This window comes from Chlorocebus sabaeus, chromosome 16, assembly GCF_047675955.1.
Source record: "Chlorocebus sabaeus isolate Y175 chromosome 16, mChlSab1.0.hap1, whole genome shotgun sequence".
In the NCBI taxonomy this organism is placed as follows: domain Eukaryota; kingdom Metazoa; phylum Chordata; class Mammalia; order Primates; family Cercopithecidae; genus Chlorocebus; species Chlorocebus sabaeus.
The window spans coordinates 55,911,120-55,931,103 of NC_132919.1; the positions used below are offsets into that span (position 1 = coordinate 55,911,120).

The following is a 19,984-nucleotide window of genomic DNA, read 5'->3' on the forward strand; positions in this document are numbered from 1 at the left end:
TATCAAGGATCAGAAAGTTAATGATGAAGTAAAAACCCACAGAGGTGGAACAGGAGCCTGTAGATAGTAGAGTTGAAAATTATGCAGCTCCCAGTCAATTCCAGCACGATGCTAACTAACCCTTGTAATATAGTGAAGTGCTGTTTTCCATTCATCTATATATCCTTAGGCAATACTTGCTTATTTTAAAAAGCCCATTTTATCTTATACATTCTGTGTGCACATACAAGTACATATCATATTATGTGACCCAGAGGTCTATCTAAATGTATAGAACTTGTTCAGTTGGCAGGAAAAAAAAAATAATAAAAATATTCCCATTTGCTTTGTTTAAAAGATGTAGACATTTTTCTTTTATTTATTTGTTTTAATTCAAGAGAAAACCAGAAAATGTAGCCAGACAGTAGCTGTGTCTTTTGGCAGTAGAAATAATCTAATAAAAGCATCACATTTCAAAGGGGGAAGGGGAGACCCATCCCAGACATTAGTAACGTCATTCTAGCCCCAAATATATTTCATTCTGGGTTTATATTTTTTGGACTCACACAGCTTATGATGATTTTATCCAAAGTTCATGCCACCAGAGTTGGAATTTTTAATACAAACATTTAAACCAGGCAGTGATTGGCAGTTCTGACTGTTAATACCCCGTAGTAGGTCTTCTACCATGGTGAGAAGTTAAGATTTATTTTGACAAGCTTTCTCTTGGTTTTGTAGTTAGAAGCTTTATAATGGGGTTACCCCATGACTATATATCGGGCATAGGTTATTAGAATTCATAGCAAAATGGTAGACAGCCTTTTCCCATACAACCAGAGCCCGCAGATGCTGGAACTTGATATTAATGAAGTTATATCCAGTTATTGCCTTCTTTAATGGGTAGAATCTGGACATTGGATTTGAATTAGAACCAGACAATAAGTGGCCATGAATGTCAGCATCTCAATTTAGGAAGTCTCCTGACTGAAAACAACAACAACAAAAACTGACTTTTTCCTAAGCTCGTTGTCAATTCCTCATCTCCAAAAGAACCATTTGGTAGCTTTTTCACACGTACAAAAAAATTTACATAGAGTTGAGTTAAGGCTGCTGAGATTTCTTCAAAAATTGCTAAGTTAGGGCCGGGCATGGTGGCTCATGCCTGTAATCCCAGCATTTTGGGAGGCCAAGGCAGGCGGATCACCTGAGGTCAGGAGTTCAAGACCAGTCTGACCAATATGGTGAAACTCTGTCTCTTAAAAATACAAAAATTAGCCGGACTTGGTGGCACGCACCTGTAGTCCCAGCTACCCGTGAGGCTGAGACAGGAGAATCGCTTGAACCTGGGAGGTGGAGATTGCAGTGAGCCGTGATCGCACCACTGCATTCCAGCCTGGGTGACAGACTGCATCTCAAAGAAAAAAAAAAATTGCTAAGTGAGGATAATGGTTCTCAAAGTGATGATGTGAAGAGGCTTCATTAGGAGAATAATGGAGGTTGTGTAACAGACTGTTATATATAGCAGGATGAAGAAAAGGGACCATATTATGATTCTTATAATAAGATTACTCACTCATTTTTTTAACATATCGGGCTCTAGTCTTTAACAGTGTCTTCATGAAAAACACAGTAAAGCTCAGAATATACATGCATTTTAATATTTAATATTTAATATATTATGTATTTAATACATATTTAATATATATTTAATGTACAGATATTTAACTTAGGGATGACTTTATTGTCATTAGGCAAAAATCAATCTTTACTTCTTAGACATCCATCAAGATTGTGCTGATGACCCTTTGTGGTGTCCGGGGTCTTCTGAGGGATCAGCTAAGTCCGATAGAAGTGCTTGTGAGTGAGGGCTCCTGGGCTGGTCCAAACACTGTGCCTAAATGATGATAAAAGGAAGTGTCATTGGTGTTAATTCTATAATTATTGAGTGTTTATTACACAATAGGTTGGTATGCTATGCTTCATGAGACTAAGCATGTACTCTTTAAAAAAGGAATTATAAGAGAGATCTCGATGTGTTTAGACAACGTAATCTTTATAGTTTCAAATAATCCTGAGATGTAGGATTCTGAAGTCTTAATCAAGGAGATTCAATAAAATATAACTTTTATCTGCTTATCAGTAATCAGAATTGAATTGATTTCTTATTGATACAGGAAAAATCAAACAAGCATAATAGTCATTCAACAATTCTTTAAAAAATATGTATTTGTGATGATTAATGTTAGGTTTTATCTTGATTGGATTGAAGAATGCCTAGATAGCTGGTAAAAGTATTATTTCTGAATGTGTCCGTGAGGGTGTTGCCATTGATATGTGAGTTAGTGGACTGGGAGAGGAAGATCCACCCTCAATGTGGGTGGCCACCATCCAATTGGCTGCCAGCACAGCTAGAACAAAGTAGGCAGAAGAAGGTGGGATAGCTTTGCTTGCTGAGTCTTCTGACTTCCTTCTTTCTCCCATGCTGGGTGCTTCCTTCCATTCCTCCTGCCCTTGGACACCAGAAGCCAGGTTCTTTGACCTTTGGACTCTGGGACTTGCATCAGTGGCTTGCTGAGGGCTCTTGACCCTTCAGTCACAGGCTGAAGGCTGCACTGTCAGCTTTCCTGATTTGAGGCTTTCAGACCTAGACTGTGCCACTACCAGCTTTCTTCCCCAGCTTGCAGATGGTCTATCATGGGACTTTGCCTTGTAATTGTGTGGTGAGCCAATTATCCCTAATAAACATGTATTCAGGAGATAATATATATGCAGTGACCTGAGCTGTACTTTGGGCCCTTTGAGCCAGGGCTGGAGCTGGAGCTGGAGCAGCTGGGATGCAAGGAGCAGTGTCCTGGGGCTGTGCAGAGCAGTGGGCCCTGGGCCTGGCCCAAGAAACCATTCTTCCCTCCTAGGCCTCCAGGCCTGTGATGAGTGGGGCTGCTGGGAAGATCTCTGAATTGCCTAAGAGTTCTGTCCCTCTGAAGAACCCTGACTAATACAGCACTGGTCATCTGTTTATGTGCAGACTCTGCCGACTGCTGGGAAAATGTCAACAAATAGAGTAGACAATGCCTCTTCCTTTATGAAATTTATATTTTATGTGAGGAAACCAAACATCAAGTCAGCAACAAATAAGACAACCACAGATTGTGTAAAACTATAAATGACACAAATAAAATAATTCAATAGAGACCAAATGAGTAAGGCCAGCTAAAGATAAAATAAGAGACAACTTTTCAAAGGAGGGTAAAAACGAGCTACCTATAAGATCTTGGACTTTAGCATTCAGAGTTCAAAGAAATGAAGCAACAAGTGAGGATTCACTTGGAATGAAAATATTTGATCTGTTTGGGCAAGAAAGCAGTGAGAACAGAGACAGAGATTGCTGGGGGAGGAGTGAGGAAATGGAGTGGTACAGATTAGAAAGGCAAGCTGGAGACAGGCCATTCAAACGTTTTAGGCCAATGTAAGACCTTTTCTTTTTTCTTTGTAATAGTACAATAAAACCTTTGAACATCTTCAAACAGAAAAATGAAATGGTCTGAGTCTCAGTTTTAAAGGTTACTGTGGATGCATTATTTAGAATGGGCCAAAGACAACAAAAATGGAAAACAAGGAGATTCATAAGAGAGCCCCATCTCTTATCTGTGTTTAAATGATGGTGGCTTAGACTACAGTGCTACTAGTGCACTAGTAAAGGAAAAAAAAAATGCAGATTTAGTACATATCAAACAGACAGAATTAAAAGGATTTTGATTAGATGTAAGGGTAAAATTGTGAATTAAATGAATGCTAGTTGCTTAGCTTCATAACACAGAAGTTGACTGCTTGCTCACCTGAAGTCTAATCAGCAGTTGTACTAGTCCATTCTTGCATTCCTATAAAGAAATACCTGAGACTGTATAATTTATAAAGAAAAGAGGTTTAATTGAATCACGGCTCTTCAGGCTCTACAGGAAGCATCGTGACTTCTGCTTCTGGGGAGGCCTCAGGAAAATTCAAATCATAGTGGAAGGCAAAGGAGGAGTAAGGATCTAACATGGCAGGAGCAAGAGCAAGAGCAAGAGAGAGAGGGGAGGTGCCACACACTTTTAAACAACAAGATCTCCTGAGAACTCACTCACTGTCATGAGAACAGCACCAAAGGGATGGTGCTAAACCATTTATGAGAATCCAGCCCTGTGATCCAACCACCTCCCACAAGGCCTGTCTTCCAACATGGGGACTACCATTCAACATGAGATTTGGGAGGTGAAAAATACCCAAACTCTATTATTCCACCCCTGCCCCTCCCAAATCTCATGTCTTTCTCACATTTCAAAATACAATCATGCCTTCCCAATAGTCCCCCAAAGTTTTAACTCCTCCTAGCATTAACTCAAAAGTCCAGAGTCCAAAGTGTCATCTGAGATAAGGCAAGTCCCTTCTACCTACAAGCCTGTAAAATATAAAACAAGTTAGTTATGTCCAAGGATGCAAGGAGTTAAGTATTGGGTAATTATTTTCATTCCCAAAGGGAGAAATTGGCCAAAAGAAAGAAGCTACAGGCCCCAGCCAAGTTCAAAATCCAGCCAGGCAGTCATTAAATTTTAAAGCTCCAAAATAATCTTCTTTAACTTCACATCCCATGTCCAGGGCACACTGGTGTGAGGGGTGGTCTCCCAAGGCCTTGAGAATGGCTTCCATTGAAATAAATTGTATAAGTCCTAAGCCATCATACTTATTCAATGAGATATTTTTCACTATTTAAGTTGGCAAACTAGACTTTACATTATGCACAAAAATACAAGTATTATTTATCCAGGATATCTCAATGCTTGATATCATTTGTCTACTGTTCTCTCTATCCATTTCCCACTTAGATGACTTGAAAATTAACAGTGTAATTTCATCTGATTATAATCAGCTAGCCATTGACTAAAAAGTTCTCCTTGGCTATTACATTCATTATTTCACTAGTACATTGTTGAATATGTGACTAGCAAATAAGCAACAAAAATTGCACTTCTCAAAAGATAACTAAAGATTTATTCCTTACATCACTAACTTCAAGAGAGATATTATTCTCTAAACTAATTTTCTTCTTGTCCTAGGCTTGAAGTTTCATGTATATCAAGATTACTATAATAAGGCTTTCATTGCAGAAAAACTGAAACCTATCTAGTAGTTTTTTATTACTGTCTTTGTCAGACATACTAGATTTTTCTACCAAATCCCAAAGCATTCAAATTTATGCAAATTATTCATTTCCCAAAAAGGAGTTTTGACCTTATTAAGTATTGTTTTCATCTAAAGCTATGATGTAGTCCCAGGGTGTTCTATCAGACTAGTAAGAAGTTTAGAGTTTCTACTTTATTCATTGAAAAGAAACACATGTATTTATTCAGTTTTTCAAACCAACGTGGATTAAAGCTGTGTCACTGATATGGTTTCGCTGTGTCCCCACCCAAATCTCATCTTGAATTGTAGCTTCCATAATCCCCAGGTGTTGTGGGAGGGACCTGGTGGGAGGTAATTGAATCATGGGGGTAGTTTTTCCCATGCTGTTCTCATGATAGTAGATAAGTCTCATGAGATCTGATGGCTTTCTAAAGGGCAGTTCCCCGGCACACGTTCTCTTGCCTGTGCCATGCAAGACATGTCTTTGCTCTTCCTTTTCCTTCCACCATGATTGTGAGGACTCTCCAGCCATGTGGAACTGGGAGTGCATTAAACCTCTTTTTCTTTATAAATCACCCAATCTAGAAGATTTCTTCATAGCAGTATGAAAATGACTAATACAGTTATATTTTTAAAAACACTCTTATAACACATAGAAAAAATATACACAAATATACACATAGAAAAAATGTATACACAAATAAGATAAGTTGTGCAAAGTACTTAGCAGAGTTATTGGCACTTAGTGCTCAAATACATCAATCTTTTATAATAAAAATTATTTGTGTTATTAATCATCATAATAGTCAAATACTGAAAACAGGTATTTGCATATTATATTTCTTATTGCCTTTATTAAAATGAATAATGAAAAGCCCCACGTTTTAGGTAGACACATATCCATTGTCACCTGGCTTATGGAAATGATATCACTTTTACATTACACAAAAATGAAATTCAATTAGCCAACTCATCCATATTTTGATAAAGGTAGAATCTTATTTTTATCCTATTGTCCCAAGCCCTTTGTAGATTTAGGTTGAACTTGCATAATACTGACATTAACAATTAAGTGGTTGAGTCTACTAGTAACTAAGTGAACAGAATAATCAACTAGGTACAAAGTTGAAGTATATATAATTTATGAACATTAATAATCCCAGCACTTTGGTTTTATATAATTATTGAATCAACATCTATTTATTGAGCATCTGCTGTGCAGGAACTGCTAGGGTATGTGCTTGTGAGCAATGGTGAAAAACATAGACCCCATCCAAGATTTCAGGGTCCTAAATAACTTCAGTAGTTTTCAAGATGATATTGAAGAAAAAGTCCCTGAAAACTAGGATCAAATATAGTAAGTCTTAGAGACAACTAATTCTCCCTCTGTGTCTTTCTGGAGAGCAGTAAGTAAAATATCCCAATTGTGAAGGCTTCATTTTCTGGCTATTGTGTGAGAGTGCTATATTTAGCAAATAAAAATACAGGACATCCAGTTAAATTTGAATTTCAGACGAACAACATTTTTTTGTGGTATATTGCATGCGTTATTTGTATTTTATTTGGCAAACCTTTGTGGGGAGGAAAATCCTTTCCAAGCCAGCATGTTGCAACAGTAAACACTATGATGTTTTCCCAAGTTACAATTTAGAAAGAACATTTATATCAATTGTTTTAATGGGTGATTTCAAATCTTTACCGGCTAGAATCTTTTTTAGCATTAAAACATAAATGTGTTATGAGAGTACATTTTTTAAGAAATACAATTTTTCAGATGATGAACTTGCTATTATAGCACCCATAGGCATGTTTGTAATTAACTTTCAAGGCATATAAATGATCTAATTTGTGAAAATATGTTTTTGATCTGTTGGGATTTGTTTCAAATATGGCCATTACCTCAATGTAACTGATTGACCACCCAAACCTCATTCATTTCACAGCATGAAATGAAGTGATGATGTTCCCTGGAAAATACAGCATATACTTGAGACAGATTCATGAGCTAGCTATAGATGCTGATCCCCAGAGAGCAATCCATTGCTGGCTTCTGCTCAAAACGTGTAGGAATCTGTTTCACATCCTTCAGGGGTGTCCAATCTTTTGGCTTCCCTGGGCCACAGGGGAAGAAGAATTGTCTTGGGCCACACATAAAATACACTAACACTAACAATAGCTGCTGATGAGCTCTCTCTCTCTCTATATATATATATATATATTGCAAAAAAATCTCATAACGTTTTAAGAAAGTTTACAAATTTGTGTTGGGCTACCCTGGACCCCATGCATCCTGAGGGCTATGGGTTGGACAAGCTTGCTCTACATTATCTGGTTGGAATCTGATGCCTCAGGTGGAATATGTACATAAAAATGACCTCTTTTCCTCCCAATCTACTTTGAAATAATTTTAAGGACATATGAACGTAATAGCTACTATAAATTGCATGTCCACAATGTAGTTAGGGAAGTTAACTAAGCGGAAAAGAACATATAAAGGCATATAAAACCTCTCATTGTTAATTGTAGCTGCAGATTACCCGATGGAAGGCTTATGCCTGACTTCTCAATACCTTTTTTCTAACCTATTCTATTGAAATAGTAAAACAAAACAACAACATAACTTCTAAAAATATTTCAAATAAAAATGTCTTAATTTATGCTATTTTAAAGACAATTTCTCAAAACCTTTAAAATTAAGGTATAGTACATGTAACATAAAATTTACCATGTTAACCTTTTTTTTTTTTTTGAGATGGAGTCTCGCTCTGTCACCAGGCTGGAGTGCAGTTGCACAATCTCAGTTTCCTGCAACCTCCACTTCTTAAGTTCAAAAGGTTCTCCTGCCTCAGCCTCCCGAGTAGCTGGGACTACAGGTGTGCACCACCACACCTGGCTAATTTTTGTATTTTTAGCAGAGATTGGGTTTCACCATGTTGGCCAGGATGGTGTCAGTCTCTTGACCTCATGATCCACCCACCTTAGCCTCCCAAAGTGTTGGGATTACAGGTGTGAGTGATAGCACCTGACCCATGTTTGGCCTTAAGTACATTCACACTGTTGGGCTACCACGACCACTCTTCATCCACAGAACACTTTCATCCTGCAAAACTGAAACTCTGTGCCTGTTATAGGACAATTCCCTCTTACCTCCTCCTGCTGGCAACCAACATTCTACTTTCTGTCCCTATGAATTTGACTATTTTAAGTACCTAATTTAAGTGGAGTCTGTCCTTTTGCAACTGGCTTTTTTCACTTAGCATAGACCCCTAAAGGTTCATCCATTTATAGTTTGTGTCAGAATTAACTTCTTTTTGAAGGCTGAATGATACTCCATTGTATGTATATACCACATTTTGTTTATCCATCCATCTGTTGTTGGATACTGAGTACTTGCTTTCAATTCTTTTGGGTATACACCCAGAAGTGGAATTGCTGGATTATATTGGTAATTTCATTATTAATATTTGAGGAACCACCATTCTGTTTTTTATAGTAGCTTCACCATTTTACATTCCCACCAACAGTCATGAGATTTCTGATATTTCTGCATCCTCTCCAACACTCATTATTTTGTGTTTTATTTTATAGTAGACATCCTAATGGGTGTGAGATGATATCCCAATGTGGTTTTGATTTGCATTTCCTTAGTGATTAGTGATGTTGATCATCTTTTCATGTGCACATTGGCCATTTGTATGTCTTCTTTGGAGAAGTGTTTATGCAAATCCTTTGTCCATTTATTAATTCAGTTATTTGCTGTTGTTGATTTGTAGGGGTTCTTTGTATGTTCTGGATATTAATCCCTTATCAGATATATCATTTGTAAATAGTTTTCCCATTCTTTTTTTTTTACTGAGATGGAGTCTCACTCTGTTGCCCAGGCTGGAGTGCAGTAGCACAATCTCGGCTCACTGCAAGCTCCGCCTCCTGGGTTCATGCCATTCTCCTGCTTCAGCCTCCCGAGTAGCTGGGACTACAGACACCCACCACCACGCCCGGCTAATTTTTTGTATTTTTAGTAGAGATGGGAGTTCTCTTTGTTACCCAGGATGGTCTCGATCTCCTGACTTCGTGATCCACCCACCTCGGCTTCCCAAAGTGCTGGGATTACAGGCATGAGCCACCGTGCCTAGCCAATAGTTTTCCCATTCTATGTGTTGCCTTTCAATTCTGTTGATTGTATCCTTTAATGCACAGAAGTTTAAAATTTTTATGTAGTCCAGTTCATCTGTTTCCTTCTGTTGTCCATGCTTTTGCTGTCATATTCAAGATATCATTACTAAATCCAATGTATGAAGCTTTTCCCTTTCATTTCTTCCACAAGTTTTATGCTTTCAATCTTACATTTAAGTCATGAATTTATTTTGAATTCATTTTTCTACGTAGTATAAAGTCAAAATTTTTAAATCATGAATTTGAATTGACATTTAAAATCATTTAGTTCACAGATGGATTGGATTTAAACATTATTTAGCTTAATACATGAAGTAACAACTAAATTCCTTCTAAAACAATCTTAGAACATTCTTTCAAGTCTGGCTATGTCCTACTTTTTCTTCAAAATTCAATTTAAGTGTTATCTATTCTGTAAGTATTCCAGGACATCTTACTCTCCAACAAATACTCGTCTCAAGAGGAAATGCCCAAACACCTCTGAGCTCTTCTAAATTTCCAATCATAATGTACTGTGTTTTCTAGACGATTTTATTTTTTAGAGCAGTTTTAGGTTAACAGCAAGATTGAGAGGAGGAAGGTACAGAGATTTCTCATATACCACTGTCCCCTACATGCACGGCTTATATTATCCCCATTATCAACATTCTTCACCAGAGTGGTACATTGGTTACAAGTGATGAGCCTAAATTGGCATACCATAATCACTCAAAGTCCATTGTTTAAATTAGGATTCACTATTGGTGTTGTACATTCTATGGATTTGGAAAAATGTATGATAACGTGTATCTACCATTATATTATTGTGCAAGTATTTTCACTGCCCCCTAAATCCTCCTGCTTCACCTGTTCATCACCACCCCCCAACCTCTGGAAACCACTATTCTTTTCACTGTCTCCATAGTTTCTTCTTTTCCAGAATGTCATATAGTCTGAATTATCCAGTATGTAACCTTTTTAGACTTGCTTCTTTCATGTAATAATACATATTTAAGGTTCCTCTACGTCCTTATGGTTTGATAACTCATGTCTTTTTAGTGCTGAATAATATTTAATTATCCACAGCTTCTTTATCTACTTGCTTACCGAAGGATATTTTGGTTGCTTACACGTTTTGGAAATTAGGAATAAGGCTGCTATAAACATACATGCACAAGTTTTTGTGTGACCATACGTTTTCAACTCCTTTGAGTAAATACCAACAAGCACATTTGCTGGATCATATAGTAAGAGTATGTTTAGTTTTGTAAGAAAGCGCCAAACTGGCAGGGCATAGTAGCTCATGCCTGTAATCACAGCACTTTGGAAAGCTGAGGCAAGAGGATCATTTGAACCCAGGAGTTTAAGACTAGCATGGGCAACATAGTGAAATGCCATCTATACTAAAAATTAAAATTAAAATTAAAAAAAAATAGCCTGCTGTGGTGACATATGCCTGTAGTTACAACTGCTTGGGAGGCTGAGTTGGGAGGATAGCTTGAGCCGAGGAAGTCGAGGCTGCAGTGAGCCATAATTATGCCACTGCACTCCAGCCTAGGCAATAGAGTGAGACTCTGTCTTAAAAGAAAGAAAGAAAGAAACTGTCAAACTGTTTGCCAAAATGACTACACAATGTTCATTCCCACCAGCAGTGAATGAGAGCCCCTGGTGCTCCACATCCTCATAAGTATTTAGTGCTGTCAGTGTTAACCATATTAATAGGTATATAGTGGTATCAAATTGTTGTTTTAATTTTCATTTTCTAACGACATATGATGTAGAGCACCTTTTCATATGCTTTTTGTCACCTGTGTAGCTTCTTTGGTGAAATATCTGTTAAAATTTTTGATGAATGTTTTCATCAGTTTGCTTCTTATTGTTGGGTTTTTAGAGTTATTTGTCTATCTTGGATAGCAGTCCTTTGTCAGATATGTCTTTTGAAACATTTTCTCCCAGTTTGTGGCTTGTCTTCTCATTCTCTTGACATTATCTTTTACAAAGGAGAAGTTTTTAATTTTAATGGGGTCCCTCTTATCAATTATTTCTTTCATGGATTCTGCCTTTGGTGTCATATCTAAAATGTCATCGCCATAGCCAAGGTCATCTAGGTTTTCAACTAAGTTATCTTCCAGGAGTTTTATAGTGTTGCATTTTACATTTTGGCCCATGATATGTTTGAGTTAATTTGTGTAAACCGAACAAGATCTGTGTCTAAATTCATTTTTTTAAATGTAGATTTCATATACTATACCTTGAATCCTCTTTGCCTTCCTAAAAATATTAAACCTTTAGGCAAAGATTATATCTTACTTATCTTTATATTCCCCAATTCTATTCCAGAGTTCACAACCCCCAAAAAATGCATGATGGTGACCTTCTAGATGCCATACTTATAAAGTGTAAAATTCAATTTTTGACTCAGTTAAATTATTTTAAAAATTTCTTCTCTTTAGGTAACATAGTATTCCTCATTCTCTCTTAGATACCTACAGAGATCATATAAAGTTCATCTTTGTAAGAGCTTTCCAATTATTTTAACACCACTATTTTGGTCTTTCCCAGTGTCAGATCTTCAATTCCAAAACAAATGTCTTCAGATCCTTTCCAGGCTCTTAATCAACCCTGTAATTCTCTTATGGATTTGTATGTTCAGAGCTGGGGGGAGTGACAAGTTATTTTCCTTGGAATTTTTAATGTTAACAATACAGAAATAAACATAAAATTCTGAAAAATTCACACAAACTATTTGAAGTCACAAATTTAGAAAATTACTTCTGAACCACGAGAACGAGAATCCATATACAAAAGATGCATCTGCAATTCTCTGAATGTTTTAAATGAACCCAACTAATATTTCACAGTTTGTAAATTTTTATTTTAGATATGCATAGAGCAAAAATCATAACCTGGTCCATATCTCTCAGGTCACTATCACCTTATGTAGGTGTGCAACCTTCTTTGAAAATGTACTTTCGTTTTCCCAAGAAATTAGCTCAGTTTCATGATAGAAATTGATAAAATATTTGAAACCACCAATGTGGAGTCTCTCTATCCTTCTGTTAATTGCCTAAACCTAATGTATCATAGTATCATTCTCCACTTTTCATTTTTATTTCATCTCTTTTCATAGTCTTTCCATGTAACGTTAACATGTATATGTTTGTTTTCTGTGCTTATTGTGAACAAAATGCCTAAGTAGTTAAAGAATTCCAGCTGAACTAAATTCAGCACTCATCTATTTACAGTTGTTTTTGTTTGCTTTTTAAAATCTTACTGCTTTGGCAGGAAAAAATACCAACAAGCTCTAAGTTTGCAGTGACAAATGTAGACTTCATCTCAAATTCATGTATGGGTGACATTTGCATGTTGATTTCTTTGCCGCCCTAATGGTTAAATTTCAAAGCACATCTTTCCTTTTATCTTCAGCTGAATGAGACATCAAAATAAGGGCCAGATAAAGGCGGAAGTCCTTTGTCTGAAACTGCCCAGGCCTGGCCAGCTGTGATGAAAACTGTCTGATGTTTCACAGGCTTCTTGTCTGGCCTCAAGCTGGTATTTGCTTCTTTTATTTTGGAGGTTTTAAAGGAATATTGCATTCTAGCACACAGTGTCATAATGGACAATGGAAGGCCTGTTCATGGTGGTGTCTGAATATATGCACATCAGATTAAATTATTTATTAGATAATAAGCCACTGGTTACACAAGGGATATGTGCCATCTTTTATTATAATCATGGTAATTTCTAAGGTCAAACTAATGTTTGGTTGTATCACAATATCACAGCCTAATGAGAGTGTCTCCTTTACTGATAAATCTAACCTTCATGTTTAATTTTCTAATGTAGGTAATGAGATTGAGTGTTTTGGTTTAGTGTGTTTATTTTTAAATATAAAATCAATTAGTAGTAGCATCTGCAAATAGTATACTATTTGATGATAAGAAAGAAAGGTAGACTAACTGGAGTATGCTAAATTATATTTGGTCAATTTTTAATAAGAAATAATAGTGATTGCCTAAGCAGCAAGTAAATTAAGGCAGCTCCCTTAAAAAAAAAATCAAATAAGCCAGTGGTTGGCCATTAAAGTCATAAAGTATTTTCTTAGTTTTTTTTTTTAACTTTATGTAAGTATCTTCTTAATTTGGGGGATAGAATAAATATGCACAGGAGTAAAAGTGTGCTACAGTTATCTGAACTTGTAGCATTATTTATATTATAGTTCAACCTTTTTTTAAGAGAAAAAAGCAATAATTATTTCAGAATATTTTGCTTTCTAAAATAGCATAAGGGCAAGTAGGTATAATACATTATAAATTATCTTGAGTCCAAAATCGTTAAGATAACTTGACAATTGCACATACTGGATCCTTAACTATGTTTTTGGACCTCGCTGCTTGATGCTCTATTGATGAAATAAGGCTGACTCACTTCCTCAGGCCACACTCTTGTGTTTTTCTCATGCTGAGAAGTCCAGTCTACTTAGTGAGACCTTAAGACCTGGCACTCTGCCTCCAGTCCAACTTCCTGTTCCTTCCAGCCTGTCTAGTCACATACACATCACACACATGTCATGTGAGACTGTCATTTCTTCTTTGCAGAACCTACCCTGTGGTCTTCTACCTCAGCATCTTTGCTCAGAATGTCTCCACAGAGGGAGTACTCATCAGCCCCATTTTGTCTGTTACAATCCTGGCTATTCTTTGCATCCAACTCCGTTGCCCAGTCCTTCATGAAGTTTGCCACAACCCTGCTTTCTTCTTCTTTATTTTATCATAGACTTGTTTGTGGTTCTTTCATATTATCATAGAATTGTTTGTGGTTCTTTCATAGCAATAATTCACCAACATGGTGAAACCCTATCCCTACTTAAAAATACAAAAATTAGCCAGGCGTGGTGGCAGACGCCTGTAATCCCGGCTACTCAGGAGGCTGAGGCAGGAGAATCACTTGAACCCGGGAGGCGGAGGTTGTAGTGAGCCGAGATTGCGCCATTGCACTCCAGCCTGGGCAACAAGAGTGAAACTCTGTCAAAAGAAAGAAAGAAAGAGAGAGGAAGGAAGGAAGGGAGGGAGGGAGGGAGGGAAGGAAGGAGGGAGGGAGGAAGGAAGGAAGGAAATAATGGCATTCGCAGGAAACTAGATGGAGTTGGAGACCATTATTCTAAGTGAAGTAACTCAGGAATGAAAAACCAAACACAGTATGTTCTCTAATTGCTTTTTAATAATAGCCTACTAGGGCTCACTTACACATTTTTCAGGATAACCATAAAAAAGGTTTGTTCTTTGGGGCATATTTTGCATGTATTTCATGGCAGAATCACTGCAAGCTTCATCCAGTGTCCCTAAAAATACTTTTAACCTACCTGCGCTGAACACTATTCTTTGGTGCATAAACTGAAGTTTATACCATAATGTATGCTTTCAATCAATTAAATATATTTTAATATAGACTCTTCAGATTGAAGGAACATGAAAAAAACCTAGGATAATCATCCACCTCCTTCTTCCCAAGTCTTATAAAATGGTTGTCCAACCCATGCTTAAAATACTAGTGCTCACTATATTTGAGGAACAATCTCTTGACCACATGATGTGAAGTTTTGCCTGTTATTCACTGGCAACGGCCTGGTAGAATTGGATTCCTGTGCATTTTTCTACACACAAGATACTGGAATAATCTCCATCCCCATACTAAATGGAGGATGTCTGGGGGAGTGGGATTTTTTTTTTTTTCTTTGAGACAGATCTCGGCTCACTGCAACCTCTACCTCCCAGGTTCAAGTGATTCTCCTGCCTCAGCTTCCCGAGTAGCTGGGATTACAGGCGCCCACTACAACGACCACGCCTGGCTAATTTTTGTATTTTTAAGTAGAGACAGGTTTTCACCAAGTCAGTCAGGCTGGTCTTAAGCTCTGACCTCAAGTGAGCCACCTGCCTCAGCTTCCCCAAGTGCTGGGATTACAGGTGTGAACCACTGCACCCAACCTGTTTAGTTTCTTTTTATGACTGAGTAGTAGTCCATGGTGTGTATGTATATATCACATTTTAAAAATTCACTTGTTGACTGATGGACATTTGGGCTGGTTCCATGTTTTTGCAATTGTGAATTGTGAATTTTGCTGCTATAAACATATGTGTGCAAGTGTCTTTTTCATATAATGACTTCTTTTCCTCTGGCTAGATACCCAGTAGTGTAATTGCTGGATCAAATGGTAAATCTACTTTTAATTCTTTAAGAAATCTTCATATTGTTTTCTACAGTGGTTGTACTAGTTTACAGTTCCACCAGCAGTAAAAAAAGTCTTCCCTTTTTACCACATCCATGCCAACATCTATTATTTTTTATTTTTTCTGATTATGGCCATTCTTGCCGGAGTAATGCGGTATCTCATTGTAGTTTTGATTTGCATTTTCCTGATAATTAGTGATGTTGAACATTTTTATAAAAGTGGGAACTAACCTATGAAGATGCAAAGGCATTAAGAATGATACAGTGACGTGGGGGAAGGGTGGGAGGGGGTGAGGGATAAAAGACTACACATTGGGTACAGTGTTCACTGCTCAGGTGATGGGTGCACCAAAATCTCAGAAATCTACACTGAAGAACTTATCCACATAACCAAACACCACCTGTATCCCAAAAACTATTGAAATAAAAAAGAAAAGAAAAGCACCTAGCACAGTGCCTATCATGTAAGATACCCCCCTTCCAAAAAAAAAAAAAAAAAAGCAAACAGGCCGGTGTGGTGGCTCATGCCTGTAATCCGAGGACTTTGGGAGGCCAAAGCAGGTGGATCATAAGGTCAGGAAATCGAGACCATCCTGGCCAACATGGTGAAATACCATCTCTACTAAAAATATAAAAAATTAGCTGGGCGTGGTGGCATGCACCTGTAGTCCCAGCTACTCTGGAGGCTGAGGCAGGAGAATCACTTGAACCCAGGAGGCAGAGCTTGCAGTGAGCCGAGATCACGCCACTGCACTCCAGCCTGGGTAACAGAGGGAGACTCTGTCTCAAAAATAAACAAACAAAAAAAAACAGAGACATTAATTAAAGTTTGAATTTCAGTCTATGAATTATATCTTTTATTTTCTAGTATTGATTTTTGCTAATTAGAATGAGTACTTATTAAATAAAACAGTTACCCCAAGGAATACTGTAAATCTTTACCATGCCTTTTAATCTTTCTCAACAAATAAATTGTATTTCTTTATGGTATTGTTTTTACTTTTACTTGCTAATATTTTTCATAGCAAATGCTTATGGAAATGGGAAGTCAATAAAACAGATTACAGTGAAAGCAAAGGCTATTAGAAAAGCATCTTGATAGTACCTTATTTTGTTTCACTCATTATTAAGAACATAGAATTTTTTAAATTAGGAATATTAAAGAATAGTCAATCAAATATCACATTTTAATAAAACATAATTTCTTAGGTTATGTGTTCTACAGAAAAAGAAATGACAGTATAAATTTCATTTTATTATGGACCTTGATTAAAGTCAGAAGTATATTTATATCTGATTAGTTAATATAGTATCTGTGAAGTCCCTGAAACATATTTCTTTAAATATTAGATATCTGCTTAGAATTGTATCAGTAGTATCCCTTCATAAATATATTTTATTTCTCCCAAGTCTTCAAATAGTCGATGACACATCATATAAATTTGACTTAAGATCTTGCCTTGCTTTCTTCTCTCCCTCAGCAGAGAATACTGTACATGGCTATGTACATTTTCAAAAAATAGAAGAGATAGAGGTATAGAGGAGGAGGGGCTGCAGGTAAATATTCAAATCCCCAAAATGTAAAGAACTATGACTTGAAAAATTCAATGTGTTTCTAGCTATCAATAACACCTAAGGGGTACAAGGATATCATAAGCATTGTTTGAAACTAAAATGTGTGCACTTGCTAATTTTTTATGCATCTACTATATACTGAGTTTACCTAATTTTCCAGCAGCCAATATAGTACGTAACCTACCCATTTCATAAATCTTTTGCTGCATAGTAAATCATCCCCAAATTTAGTGTATTATAGCAATAGCACTTTATAATTTTTCGTTATTCCATTTGTTCACAATCTAGACCGTCTTTTGTTGGCATCCTTCGGGGTTGCTCATGATGCTGAGGTCATCTGACAGCTATGCTGGCACTCCACTGTCCAAGATGGTCTCAATCAGCTGTCTGGTTGTACGTGCTACCATTGTGGGTCTCTGGTTGTTCTCTATGTGACCTCTCATCTTCTAATATACGGACTGGGATTCTTCACAGCCTTGTGATGTCAGGGTTCCATCAGCTAAATCCTGGACTCTAGAACTCTTATTATTTTACTTCTATCACATTTATTTATTAAAACAAGTCACCAGACCAGTTTAGACTCAAGGAGTCTGTAAAATAGACTCTACCTCATGATAGGAAAATGGGTAAAGACACTTAACGAATGGGTATAAAACAGTGAGTTATGGTTTACTGAGGATCATTATGATGATTATCTACAGCAGTGCCATCTCTGGCCTCAATGAGTCATACTCTCTCACATGTAAAATGCACTCCCTCCTGCTTCTCAAGACCCTTTCAAATATCATCTAATCAACACCAGATTCAGGCTCTGAGTCTGGGATCTCATCAACTAAATAAGGTCCAGATGTGGATTACACACCCCACACACTCAACCTACAACAATGAGATGGAGACAAGTAACTGCAATAGACAATCCCACTCTGAAAACAGAACTAGGAGGTGCATAGTAAACACTGGTTGATATGGTTGATAACAATTCTCCTTTTCCAAAGTCAGGGAATAGTCTTTGATTAAAGCTGAATTATTCTCCCTGGAATCAATTCTCTAATCTATTCTTCTTCTTTATTCTTAGCTCTGTCCTCTCAGCCTGTTTACTTTATAGAAAGTTGACAGCCCAGAAGCCTCTTCTCATTTTGAACTACCATTTAGTCTAAAACAATACGGCATGCTTAAACTTTGTGGGTTTCCTATATATGAAATTATGTACCACTCCATTACATAAAGTCATGCCAAATTCATCCTATAGCATGCCATTTTAAATTTGGGAGTTGTTGGGAAATAGCCTTGAAATAGAAGCCCCTTTTTCTACCTGAGAGGTTCTAGTGAGCCCCACCTTAAACTTTTCTGAGATTTTCACAAGTGGTATTATGGACACACCCTTGAGCCAATCTTTTCTTAGGCATTTCTTAATTGACAGTATTTTACTGGCTGGAGAGAATACCCTGGGATGTCTATATTTCTTCTAAATTATGCATATAAACCAAACTTCGTTTTTTAGAGCATTTTTTTAAATGTTAAAGGAACCAACTGACACTTCATTTAGCCTGAAATTTTCCTTGGTAAGATTTACAAGTTCATTAGGTTATCTTCTATCTTCTGCTTTAATGTAGGATAAAATTATGTTAATTGTTCTGCTGGTGTAGGACACAGGTTGCCTTTTCTGCAGCCTAAGATAACAATTTTCTCAGTGCTTTTCTTGCCCCAGTAGCAGTCTTCCTGCTTCTCTTTCACTCTCCACTTGCCACCTGAGCTAAAAGATAATGCCAAACATTTTAGGTTTTTTAAAGGGAGAAACCCACTTCCAGGTATTAATTTCTGTTTCAGTTACCTTTTGCTGCGTAAGAGATCACCTCAAAACTGAGTAACTTAAAACAATACTAATATTTTATTTCTCGTGATTCCACCTTAGCAATGTGGGAAGTTCTTCTGCTGGTTCTTCCTGAGATCACTCATGTGGCTTAAGTCTTTTGATGACTACACTCAAGCTGGAGGTTCTGAGATGGTATCAATCAAAGTTTTTGCTACTTCATTTGGCTATGAGCTGGGGCTCCTTGGTTTTTCCATAGTTAACCTTCCATTCTCTATTAGGCTTGGATTAAATTTCACCTTATGGTGGTTTCAGGGTTTTAAGACTGTCAGGGAAAAACCTGCAAAATCTATTGAGATTCACACAAGACTTCTGCCACATTATAATGGGTAAAGCAAGTCACAAAGCCAGTGAAGGGGATGATAAAATACAACTCAGATACTATGTCACATTACAAAGGTTCTGGGTACATGAAGATGGGATTTCTTAGAGGTCATGACTATAACAATCTGTCACTCTACCTTTCTCCTTCAAAGCACCTCTGAAAGTGTATGAAATTATGAATACTTTTTTAAAAGACTGCATTTTTAGAGCAGTTTAGGTTGAGAACAAAACTGAGAGGATGATACAGAGACTCCCCTGCCCTCAAACATGCATACCCTCCCCCATTATTAATATCCATCACCAAAGTGGAACATTGGTTACAGTTGGTGAACCTACAATGACACATCATAATTACCCAAAGTCCATGGTTTACATTAGGGAAATTTTTCTGTGTTGTACATTCTATGAATTTGAATAAATGTATAATGACAAGTGTCCATCATTATGGTATCATGCAAAGTATTTTCCCTGCCCTGAAAATCCTTTGTGCTTTGCCTATTTATCACCTCCTCCATCCTAAGCCCTGGCAAACACTGATCTTTTTACTCTCTTCATAGCCTTGTCTTCTTCAGAATGTCATATAGTCTGAATTATCCTGAACGTAGGCTTCTTCCACACAGTAATATGCATTTAAGGTTCCTCCATGTTTATTCATGGATTGATAACTCATTTCTTTATAGCATTGAATTATAATAA

General features: G+C 37.0%; 1 long non-coding RNA gene across 1 annotated transcript in view; it reads right to left on the reverse strand.

The window, feature by feature from the left end:
* Positions 1 to 353: 353 nt before the first annotated feature.
* LOC103243115 (uncharacterized) overlaps positions 354 to 19,984 on the reverse strand; it is a 194,509-nt gene continuing 174,878 nt past the window's right edge. Inside the window, exon 3 of the long non-coding RNA XR_012088849.1 lies at positions 354 to 1,873. This is a non-coding gene — a long non-coding RNA (uncharacterized lncRNA). The remainder of the gene's footprint in view (positions 1,874 to 19,984) is intronic.